The sequence below is a fragment of the Sapajus apella genome, unplaced genomic scaffold (genome assembly GCF_009761245.1).
Source record: "Sapajus apella isolate SASKATOON/1434 unplaced genomic scaffold, GSC_monkey_1.0 scaffold19, whole genome shotgun sequence".
NCBI lineage: Eukaryota > Metazoa > Chordata > Mammalia > Primates > Cebidae > Sapajus > Sapajus apella.
The window spans coordinates 28,449,657-28,461,838 of record NW_022436959.1 but is presented as its reverse complement, the minus strand read 5'-3'; the positions used below and the strand labels follow the sequence as shown (position 1 = coordinate 28,461,838).

The 12,182-nt window shown below is 37.9% G+C and overlaps 1 protein-coding gene across 1 annotated transcript in view; it reads left to right on the top strand.

The window, feature by feature from the left end:
- NXPH1 (neurexophilin 1) overlaps positions 1-12,182 on the top strand; it is a 324,126-nt gene that overhangs the window by 292,619 nt on the left and 19,325 nt on the right. The window lies entirely within an intron of this gene.

Genomic DNA, 12,182 nt, shown 5'->3' with positions numbered 1-12,182 from the left:
ACACACACACACACACACACACACACACACACACACACACACACACAGAGAGAGATCCATCAGGATCTGTAGGTCAGTTTGAATAATGATCGTAAAGCAGTAAGACATGTGAGAGATGAGCATCGGTCTAATATTTAAAGGCCTAACTCTAGGATTTGCTAGCTGTGTGACCTTGAGAAAGTCACTTACCCTCCCTGAGCTTTTATTTCTTTTTTCTAAAAATGGCCTCTTTTAACTTTGTAATTCTACTGTTTAATTACTCACTTCAAAAAAAGTAATAAATTGTATTACAGGAACAGTTAACTTTTAGAATTTCCCTTTTTATTTTCACATAGTTTAGATTAATTACTTAAATAATGCAGATAAAAGCTTTTTTTTTTTTCTTTTGAAAATGATCAATGCTTAAAACTTTGCCAGGATACAAAACATAAATCTTTAAATAATTTAATATGCACTCATATATGTGAATATGCAAATTTTAAATTGGATTAATTTGAAGCTGAAAATATTTATAACATGCTATTACAAAGGATTCATCCTACATTTGGAATCACTATAGTGACAAAGAGCCAAATCATGGTCTATGAAGAATTCTCAGTTCTTTTCTTCACTCAGAAAAATGATCAAATATGAGGAACGTGATGACTATTAGTGAATTCATTTAACTGACATGAAGGAATATATATTTTTTCCCCTTTGCTTATCTAGATGTTCTAAATTTTGTCATTGGGTCAAAATAGATTAAGAGATATGTGTACATAGAATGCATGTTTTTCTTTTTTCTTTTTTTTTTTTTTTGAGACAGTTTTGCTTTTGTTGCTCAGGCTGGAGTACAATGGTGCTATCTTGGCTCACTGCAACCTCCTCCTCCAGGGTTCAAGTGATTGTCTTGCTTCAACCTCCTGAGTAGCTGGGATTACAGGCACCTGCCACCACACCCTGATAATTTCTTGTATTTTAGTAGAGATGGGGTTTTACCATGTTGGCCAGGCTGGTCTCGAACTCCTGACCCCAGATGATTCCTCTGCCTCGGCCTCCCAAAGTGGTGGGATTACAGGTATGAGCCACTGAGCCCGGCCTAGAATGCATGTTTCTCTATATCCACCCCATACAATTATTTTTACAGAATTGCATTTAATGAATTGGTGGTATGCTATTATCATATCACGAAGAATGCTCTACAAATTACGAAATTCACTTTTGATGGATTGTTAGCAAGAAGATCCTTTATATTCTCTATATATTGTTACTCAACATGTGTTTCATGACAGGCAATGCTGACAACACCCAAGAGCTTATTAAAAATTCAGAACTGGGCTGGGTGTGGTGGCTCACGCCTGTAATCCTAGCACTTTGGGAGGCTGAGGCGGGTGGATCACGAGGTCAAGAGATCGAGACCATCCTGGTCAACATGGTGAAACCCCATCTCTACTAAAAATACAAAAAATTAGCTGGGCATGGTGGCACATGCCTGTAGTCCCAGCTACTCAGGAGGCTGAGGCAGGGGAATTGCCTGAACCCAGGAGGCGGAGGTTGCGGTGAGCCAAGATCGCGCCATTGCACTCCAGCCTGGGTAACGAGAGCGAAACTCCATCTCAAAAAAAAAAAAAAAAAAAAAAAAAAAAAAAAAAAAAAAATCAGAGCCACAGGCCCTAACTGTAGACCAACTGAGTCAGAATATGCCTTCTAACCAGAGGCTAACGTGATCCATATGCATACTGAAGTGTGAGAAGCACTGGACGCCATGAGCAAATAGTGTTCTTTTCATGAGATTCTTCATAAAATTAGCTTAGGATGAAGTTTATTTATCCTAAAATAATAATTATACAATTATGACAGTACACATAATTAAGGAAAATGCTGTGCTTTTTCAAATAAGAGTATTTGTCGTTGTTTTTAATCTTTTAAACACCATGAACTTTGTGGTTGATCTTGCTTTCCTCCCTGCCTTGGCTACATCTTGTAGTGTATGCTACCACTTTTGAATACTGCATGGTAGTCCTTTTTGAAAGTACTTTTGTTATCCTTTTATTTGTTCATTTATATGCCATTCATATGTTCCCTTTGCCTTGATACCTTCAGTTTTTAAAATCCTTATGTGGTGTATTAAGTGCCACAAATTCTTGGTGGGATGACTATAAGGAAATAAAACCAAAATAAACAGCCTAAATATTTCCAGGATTTGTTATATAACTTGAGCGTTGCTGACCTACTCTTTCCTCTTTGCCACCTACCTCTCTGTAGCATCATAATTAATGTTCAGTATGAAGATTTTTGAGGCACTCTGGGGTTACAGTTATCAGAGAAGTATTAATTACACTCAGCACACTATACTGTACTTACTGAGCCAGAAACATGGAATAAAATGTTTTATGAAGAATTTAAACAACAGTGGAAAACCCAAAAGATTTCTGACTAAATCAGAATATTCACTTCAATTAAAACATTCTGTTTTATGCGAACACTGGTAAATGAGTCTGTTAAATCTTTATAGATAAATTATTTTTCTAGTCCTTTTTTAAAGCCAAAGTACAATAATTTCCTAAGAATCTAGAAATTATGTACATCAAATTTGTACTGTTAAAACAAGTTGCAGGTAAATTCTGAGCTAATGTTAGGCCATATATCTTTACCAGCAGGCAGCCAAGTAGTTGAACTTACTGCGTTAGGAATCCATTGAACTGACTATAGTGGCTGAATAATTTTATGACCAGGAATAAGGCTCACAAGTTATACATGTTAAGAGAGGAGTAATCAAATCTTATGCTTCAGGGCATAAATTAATCACTGCAGGGGTCAGAAAAGAATCTCCTTTGCCCTATGAACAGAATTGAATAATTAGCCATTGTCTGTATTGATATTGTTTTAAAGCCTTCTTAAGCATCAGAATTTAAGAACAATTTTGTGACTTTGTGGGGGTGTTTGAGCTCTTGATTAGAAGAGGAGGTGTGCTGCAAGTTGAGCAGTTTATTCTGGCAGACAGAAAGGTTGGGCAGCTTCCTGATACCACACTGTTCAACCTGATTTTCATTAAAAGCTCAAAGTCCCTTCTGTTAAAATGTCTCCAGGCAGCTGGGGCAAATGGGCCTCCTTGCCTATCTGGAAATCTTGTGGTGGGTTTTCATCTTTTAATCAATTCTTCCATCGGGGAGAACAGATAGTTTACTAATGTGTGGGGTTTGTTGTCTGTCTTCTGCAATTCACATTTTACATTTTAAAGAGGCATATTTTTCTGGATTGAGGAATTAAGCCTTGAGTTTTTTTTCAGGAAAACAAGATCAAGGGGAAACATGATAATCAAGTAACACTGAAGGCCAAAATCGACTGCCAAACATGTAAATCTTTTCAGGTTTTCCTACATGGTTGTTGAACAAAGCATGTCAACTGTTATGGTTTTGTGATAACACAAAGATACTATATTCCATGAAAAGTAGATTTTATTTCCTACATCTTCCTGCTATAGCTCTGTCTTCGGCAGTTTAAATGTAGATATGGCAACATAACTTTCAAGTCATCTCCCTGGAGATATATTTCTACTAAAAGGAAAACTAAAGGATGAGCCATTTCCAAGTAATGACTGCCTACAAGTGACCTAGATTCTCAATACACCTGGAGAAGAAAACAAAGACTTTAATGACATACCTATTTTTTGACCCGTTGGCCTTTTAGATGTGTATATATTTGGTTCTTTGTCCTTTCTTTGTTTTCTCTTTGAAATCAGTAACATATTATTGTTAGGCTAGTCCAGCAGTGGGTTAAACATATTTACTTTTAATGCAAAATAGTGTATTTTTTTCATGAAAGGATTTACTATATCCTTTCTAGAGGCCTAGCACTCAGCCAGCCATATAAGTTAAAATAAAGGTAGCAGCTTTTCTCTTTGGAAGCTCATCATCTGGTTGGGACAATAGGCCACAGCCAGAAAACAGTCATATTGTAAGCAGTCAGGTTAAGTGTCAGAATAATGGTGTCAATATGTGCTGGCACAATTTGTGGAAGGAGCAAGGCTGCTGTTGGGACTGAAGAATATGCATGCTTTTTTGGGGTATGGGAAGAAAGCTATCACTTGGGAGCATGAATGTGTGCCTGTGGGGGTGTGTATGCATGCGTATGTGCATGTGTGTGTGAGGGGATGGAGATGCTGCAGAATGAATAAGGACTTGAATTCAATAAGGAACTGAAGGTGAAGAGAGTCAGGTATATGGAAGAGAGCCTGATCCTTGAGAAACTGAAGCCAGGGTAAGTGATATTCTACAGAGATTATAAAGCCATTGTTGAAAACAAATTTGGGGGAAGATAATATGGTTAAAATAGGGAAGCTGGGATACAACAGAAAAGGGCCAGGGTCAGGAATTCTGAGTAGAATGCTATCCAGTTGTGAGACAATTATGTTTACTTTATCTGCCATTCACTTGGGTTTCGCAACTAGAAATTCTTCTTGATCGGCTTGTTTTGTTATTTCCTCTGAAAGCTCAAGGTTCCTCTTTTCTAAAACAGAGATGAGAAGTGGGGCTCGATTTAAGTGATATGTGGCAATGTCACTACAGCACTGGGATAGCCTGTTAGGAGCTGGATTCAAGCATCTTTATGTTGAGATAAAAAATGAACACGATTAATTATGTGCCCCTAAATCAGTGTTGAATTCAGTATGCTTAATTTTGGAATCAGTTCTCTTTATGTTATTTTTTCCTGCCAGGTATCCAGTATTTTTTACAAGGCCGTTTTCTTGAATTAAATATACATTAGATACCTCATCTAGATAATAAATCTTCTTGTCAGTACCTATCATGATCTCACCAGATTTCATTTTGCAGCATTTCCCTGATGCTCTAAGATAGCAAACTAAATCAACTGTTTTGACAAATGAGTAGCTTAAACTCCTTCAAAAAGTCAGTCAATAGTACCCACTGAATGAAAATTCTTCCTTCTGTGTCTTGGGAATACACAAAGAACTGGATGACTAGTCCCCACTCCTGATAAGATTTCAACAGAATGAGAGAAAGAAGAAGCACAGACTAAGCATTGAGTGAAAACAAAAAATCCTAGAATAATAATATCTCTGCATTAAATAAATACTGTGTACCAAAAACCTTACAAGCATTATCGCATTCACTTCTTGTGTGAACTCCATGAGTTGTGTTGTCAGCATGACAAATTTTGCAGACGAGGAATATGAAACTCAGAGAGGTTAGCCATCTTGCTCATGGTCACACATCTAGTAAATTGCAGAGTCAGAATTCAAACTCTTATTTGCCTCTTTTCTCTTGCTGCTTTTAGGATCCTTTCTTTACTCTTGACCTGTGGGGGTTTGGTTATTAAATGCCTTGAGGTAGCCTTCATTGGGTTAAATCTGCTTGGTATTCTGTAACCTTCTTGTACTTGAATATTGATATCTTTCTCTAGGCTTGAAAAGTTCTCTATTATTATTCCTTTGAATAAACTTTTTACCCCTATTTCTCTCTACCTCCTCTTTAGGGCCAGTAACCCTTATATTTGCCATTTTGTGGCTATTTTCTAGATAGGCTTTCTATTTTCTACAAGAAGCTTTCTTGTAGGCATACATCATTCCTTTTTATTCTTCTTTCTTTTGTCTCCTCTGACTGTGTATTTTGAAATATCCTATCTTTTAGCTCACGAATTCTTTATTCTGCCTGATCAGTTCTGCTATTAAGAGACTCTGATGTATTCTTTAGTAAATCAGTTGCATTTTTAAGTCCAGAATTTCTGTTGCTTTTTATTTATTTCAATTTATTTCTTAAATGTATCTCTGATAGGAATCTGAATTCCTTCTCTGTGTTGTCTTGAATTTCCTTGCATTTCCTCCAAACAACTATTTTGAATTCTCTTTGTGAAAAGCCACATATTTCTGTCTCTCTGGATTTGTCCCTGATACCTTGTTTAATTTTTAGGTGACATCATGTTTTCCTGGATAGTCTTGATGCTTGCAGGTGTTTTTTTTGGCATTGAAGAGTTAGATATTTATTGCAGTCTTTGCAACCTTGGCATATTTTTACCCATCCTTCTTGGGAAGCCTTTCCAGGTATTCAAAGAGACTTGTGTGCTGTGATCTAAATTTTTGGTCACTGCAGCCATATCTTTATTAGGGGGTACCCCAAGTGCAATAACACTGTAGTTTTTGCAGATTCACAGAAGTACCACCTTGGTGGTCTTGGATTAGATCCAGAAGAATTCTCTGGATAACCAAGCAGAGACTCTTAATTCTCTTCTCTTACTTTCTCCCAAATTAATGGAGTCTCTCTTTCTGTTCTGAGCTGCCTGGAGCTTGGGGAGGGGTGACACAAGCACCCCTTTGGCCACCACTGCTGGAACTGCACAGGATCAAACCTGAAGCCAGCACGGTACTGAGTCTTGCTCAAGTCCCCTGTAGCTACTGCTTGGCTATTGCCTTGAATACTAAAGGACTTAGGGCTCTACAATTAGTAGGTGTCAAAGCCAACCATGGCCCTGGGTGGGTTCGGAGATACTGTCTAGCAATCAGGGTCTAGAGCATGACTTTTAAATCTACCTCGTGCCCTAAACTACATCAGTCAAGCTGGTACCGAAACCACCACACAAAGTCCTTCCCACTCTTCCCTTCCCTTTCTCCAGGGAGAGGAGTCTTTTCTTGTGTCCATCACCACCACAGGCCAATGGGGAGTACTGCCAGGGTACCACCGATGTTCACTTAACGCCCAAGGTCTCTTTACTCAGTTTGTGGTGGATACTGACAGGCCTGGGACTGATTCCCCCTTCAGGGAAGTATGCTCCTCTCTGGCCCAGGATAGGTCCAGAAATGCCATTCAAGAGCCAAGTCTTGAAATTAGGGATCCCAAGAGCCTGCTTAGTGCTCTTCCCACTGTGGCCGAGTTGGTGTCTAAGCTTAAGACAAAGTCCCCTTTACTTTTCTCTCCTCTTTTCTCAAGCAGATGGGTGTTTCCATAGCCACCACAGCTATGAATGTGCTAGGTCACACAAGAATCCAGCGTATCTCTGTGTCTTACCCCATCCCCACAACATGTACTACTTGGTTACTGCTGCTGGTTATTCAGGGCCAAAGGGCCCTTTAGTCAGCAGGGGATGACTCTTGCCAGGACTGGGTCTTCCCCTTCAAGGCATCAGGTTTCTTTCTGGCCTAGGTTGTATCTAGAAATATCATCTGTTAGCAAAGGAACTGGGGCCTCATGACTCTGTCTGGTGCCACATCACACTGTGGGTGAGCTGGTATCCAAGTTGCAAGGCAAAGTCATCTTTGCTCTTCCCTCTCCTCTCTTAAAGTAGAAGGGAGGGGTCTCTTTTGGAACTTGGAGCTGCCCCACCTGGGGTTGGGGGATGGGTGGCACAAGCACTCCCTTAGCTTCCCGGGCTGGTGTCTCTTTAGTCACATGCCCTCTAAGTTCATTGGCTGTGAGGCCAGCACAGCGCTAGGACTTGCCTAGGAGTTGCAGTCCTTGTGGTTTAGACAGTCTTTCAAGTTTATTTAGGATCCCAGAGCACTTTAGCCTGTAGTGGTGAGGCTTGCTGAAACTCAAGTTCTGGTTGCTGCAACAGGCAATTCCCCTCTGGCTATGGCTGGTATAAATGCTCCCTCTGGGCACTGGCTAAGTTCTGTCTAGTTTGGCAGCGCTGTGTTCCAAGGCAAAGTTCTACATCACTCACTCTCCCTCCCACAGGTGCCCAGATTTTCTCTCCACACCACATGGCCAACTGCTGGGAGGGGATGGGGGAAGGGTGGCATCAGCAATTCAAGACTTATTTCTTGGTCTCTTCAGTGCCTCTTTCAGTGATATTAAGTTGAAACCAGATACTAGTTTTTGGTTCTTTTGAAGGTGATTTATTGTGTAGACAGTTGTTTAATTTGGTGTTCCTGCAGGAAGAACAATTGGATGTCAAAAGGAGGCTTCTATTTGGCCACCTTGCTCTAATTCCCCAGAATCTGAATTCTTGGCTCTCTAAGTTTTAAGCCAGGCCTCCTTTCAGGTTGCTATTATCAGTTATAAAAAAGGCAAAAATGTCAAAGCGATTGTTACTTAATTTCAAATAAAGTGATTTGGGAAGGTTACATAGAGTCGTGATTTAGGAGTCACTAGGGTTGTGGAAAAAACACATGGGTTAGGGTAAGAGTCTTCAAAAGAACATTCCAGGTGAGGGAAATGGCAGGCTTATAATTACAAAGCAAAAGATTATAGGTATGGGACAGCAAACAGGACCAGTCAGTGGACATGAGAGATGAAGAGAGAGGTGTCCTCAAAAACATTATAAAAACTTGAAATCCTTTCTAGAAGGCTTAATGCTGAACACATAAAATATTGTGTGTGTGTGTGTATATTTGCATGAGCAGGTTTCAATGCATATATGTGAATATACATATAAATGTACATACATATATGTTTATATGTACAATGGTGCCTGGTGGGTGCTGAGCACTAATGTGGTTTTCACATGGCAAAGACAAAAGAGGGATAGCAGACAAGGTGAAAATGCCAGCATCTTTGGGTATTAAGAAACCCGGAACCACAGGACTCAAATTATCTTTAAATGTCCTCACAGCAGTAAACCCATGTGATTGTCAGAATAAATTTCATACCTAAAACTTTCATATCATAGTCTTTTCATTTGATACACCCAAAACTTCAGAAAGTCCTCCCGTATCATCTCCATTTAATGTGGTCCTGACTATAGCTTTAATCTGCAATTTTTTGCATAAAAAGTGCTAGGAAGTAGAATTTAGCCTGTATAATTTTCCCAAACCTTGGACCCTGGGATTATGATTAATAAAGGAGAAAAAAGGCACTAATGTTGTTTTATAATCTCATGGAAAGGTCAGTTTGACAAAAATTTTTGTTTAGAAAATTTACAACTAAATTTATTATTAAGTACAGATTGTTATCTGATTTATTGTATCAGAAAGCAATTCTTTCTAGTTCAGAAGAATTCCACCTCTGAGTTAGCAAAAGGCAAATATCAAAGATTAAGAAAAATTTAAACCTGTGAAAAATATGTTTCTGTACTTTTAATTGCCTTTCAGCCATTTTGAATTCTGCGGATTTTGGAGTTAAATGGGTACTACTGGTATATATCTGTGTTTCTAGGCTGACAAATAATGAAGAGTACATGATTAAAAAAAAACCTGCAAGGAATATTTGACTAGTACATATCAGAATTAGAATATTTAAATATGTATGTACTAGTTGGTAAACCATCATTGCCCTGAGCCATTGGCGAGTCCAATCCCACCCTAAACCTTTCCTTCCACTGCTGCACCGGACACTTTAGTGTTTGGCCCTTCCCCCATGATTATTTCTTTACCTCCCTAATGCACAGTATCTAAAGTGTTGATGAGTACAGCAGGGGGGCTCTAAGACACTGCCCTGGTGACCCAGTACCCACCTTCATGTTGTATAGTTGTTAACCATTTTGAATTGCACCCCAAGCAATACAAGTTACTGCATGAATGTGAAAATGTAACCATTTCTTCTCTTACTCAAGTACTTCTGTTTGTACATCTTTCTTTCCCTACTTTTCTTCCCTTAGTAGGTTTGCTAAGGAGCATAAACGTACAACTTTGGAGGTGATGCATCCTTTCTCTTGAGTGTGTCTTTAGCTTGTATTAATGTCCTATATTCATGTTCTGATTTTAAGAAAAAAAAAGTGTTGAAAATAATAGAAGTGGTTTTTTGGTCACTATATTTGCCTATGAGTTCAAAATAAGAAGGATCTATTATGTATGTTTTCCCACAGGAAACAGTACTGAGATTGATGAAAAAACTCCAACAAATTGACTGACTGATCCTCAGTGAGTCTACCTCAGCAAAATGTCCCTAGGATTCAGCTGAAGGAGATAATGTGTGGATTAAAAATAATACCTTAGATGTATCTAAGATTCCTAAGGCTCCATCACTGTATTAATCATAACTTTGAATCATTAGTTAAGGACTACTATCTAAGTCCCTTTTCTGGCTTTTGGTGTTTCACTGCAAAGTCCACAACAAAGATGCCTTCATTTTCTGGGCCACAAGGCACTGGAATAAAATCTTTTGTAATATCAAAGAGACTTGTTCTCCAATCTAGGAGATGCTAGCTTCCTCCTGGTACTTATGCGGTAAACGTATTTTTCTACACCCTGTCAATATAATTTAATAACAATATAATTTAATAATTTAATACTTTCAACACTTTTTTTTCTTAAAATCAGAACATGAATATAGGACATTAATACAAGCTAAATACAGTTCTTGACCTTTACATCATTCATGTGTATTTTATAGTGACATTGAGAGTAATAATCTCTAGGTTTTCCTAATAAATATTGAACTTTAAAAAAACTGGATCACAGAGTGTGCACTTGTCTCTGTGTGTAGACATATATAAACACACACACAAAACATGCAGATACCTATGTGTATACACATACACATAGACACAGAGCCCCTATACACATTTATTTTGACTTGATGGCTCAGGATTTAAAACATTATATCTTTTAATGTTTAATAATACACTAATATATTTCTGGTACAATACTTCTTTAGTTGCTTATAATATTCCTTATGATGTGGAACTATTTTTCCTTTACATTTCTACTTGAAATGCATTTTCTCTCAACTATTTATGCAGTTATACTTAAAGGTGAAAAAGAGATCTTTCTTTGAACATATTATATGTAAAACAGGCTTGAACTCAGCTTTTGATTAAAACATAGTTATGTGGCCTTCCAGCTCTGCTGTAATTGCATTTAAAATTCTTTTCTGCACTGTACTGAAGACCGCAAACCAATATTAATAAAGTAGGCTTAGAGCAGTGTAGCACCTGAGCAATTGGTTCTTGACAAACGTTATTTACCTAACTAGAGTTTCATTTCAGAGCTAACATGTCTCTGTGCTACTTGAATAAAGCACTCATCTGAAAACTCTGTTAGACATTTTAACCCAATTTAATTTATTCCCTGAAAGTTTAATCCCCTGTTGAAAAGAGTAGTTGCAAATTTTCTGGAGTTACAATTCACTGAAGTGAAAAATAGTTAATGACATCAAGAGTTTAGTTAAAAATCTTTCTCAAAATGTAAAACAGGGGGCAAGAGTTAATAGGATATTTTATATAGTTATATTTCAATCCTTTTCCAAATCTTTCTAAAGTCACTTGCATCTGTACCATTAAAGCAGTATTAAATTAGTTACTTAGACATCTCCAGGAAGAAGGGGAAAAAAACTCTTAAATTTTAAACCACAAAAGCAAATCTCTTCTGAGCTTTGACATTTAAGTGGTCCATTCAGTCATTTTACATTTTATGACACGCTTTTTGTGATCATATCCACCAAACAAAGCAAGTAGTAGGTGTCAGCCATCTACAGCTTTCCACCTAACTGTATGAGGAAGCAGGGTACAGTTTACAACACAGAATGCTTTGGCACTCACATGCCATCAACCCAGGCTTGATTTTATATAGTAAACTGTGCAATGGAAGTCTATCTGTTACTGAAATATTTTTGGTTTGACTGCCAAAGAGTGAGGATAAAAATATGGGAGGAGAGAAAATAAAATCTGAATTGACTTTGTTTTTGGCACAGTAGAAACCATTTTGGTCCCCTTTATAGTCTCTTAAAAATCTGATTATTCATTTGGCAGATATACCTCCATAGCACAACTGGATAGTTGTTTTAAAATATGCAAAGCGCAGATTTCAGACTTAATAGGAGATAATGATGGCTTTACAGCCTGTCAGGTCATGGCCTATTTGGCCTAGTTACAGAGATATTGCTTCATGGTTCAGCGCTCCAAGAGCTGATAATGGCCCCAGGCCAGCAAAGGTGTCATTGACATAATAGAAAGTAAGGGTTTCTCTGGAACTCTAATGGGATGCTCTGTAAAGCATAGATCAAAAATGTTATGGCTTGAATAGTACAACCCTAGTGGGGACATTGGGTGGTATTTTTCCTCTCTGTGTCATCCAGAAAACAACCAAAAATCTACGCGCAAAGTCATAATTTCATATTCTAAAAGTAGGATTATTAATGAAAATTATTTTATGTTTTGAGAATAACCATTTGAAAAAGATAACAGTGTTCTGGTTTCCAAAATGATGTGGAAATTCATGATTTAGACAGTTCCTAGGAAAAAAGGCATCTACCTTAAAAGCTGAGATGTGAGTCTGCAGCTTGGCTCCAGAATATAGGCTCTTACCACTA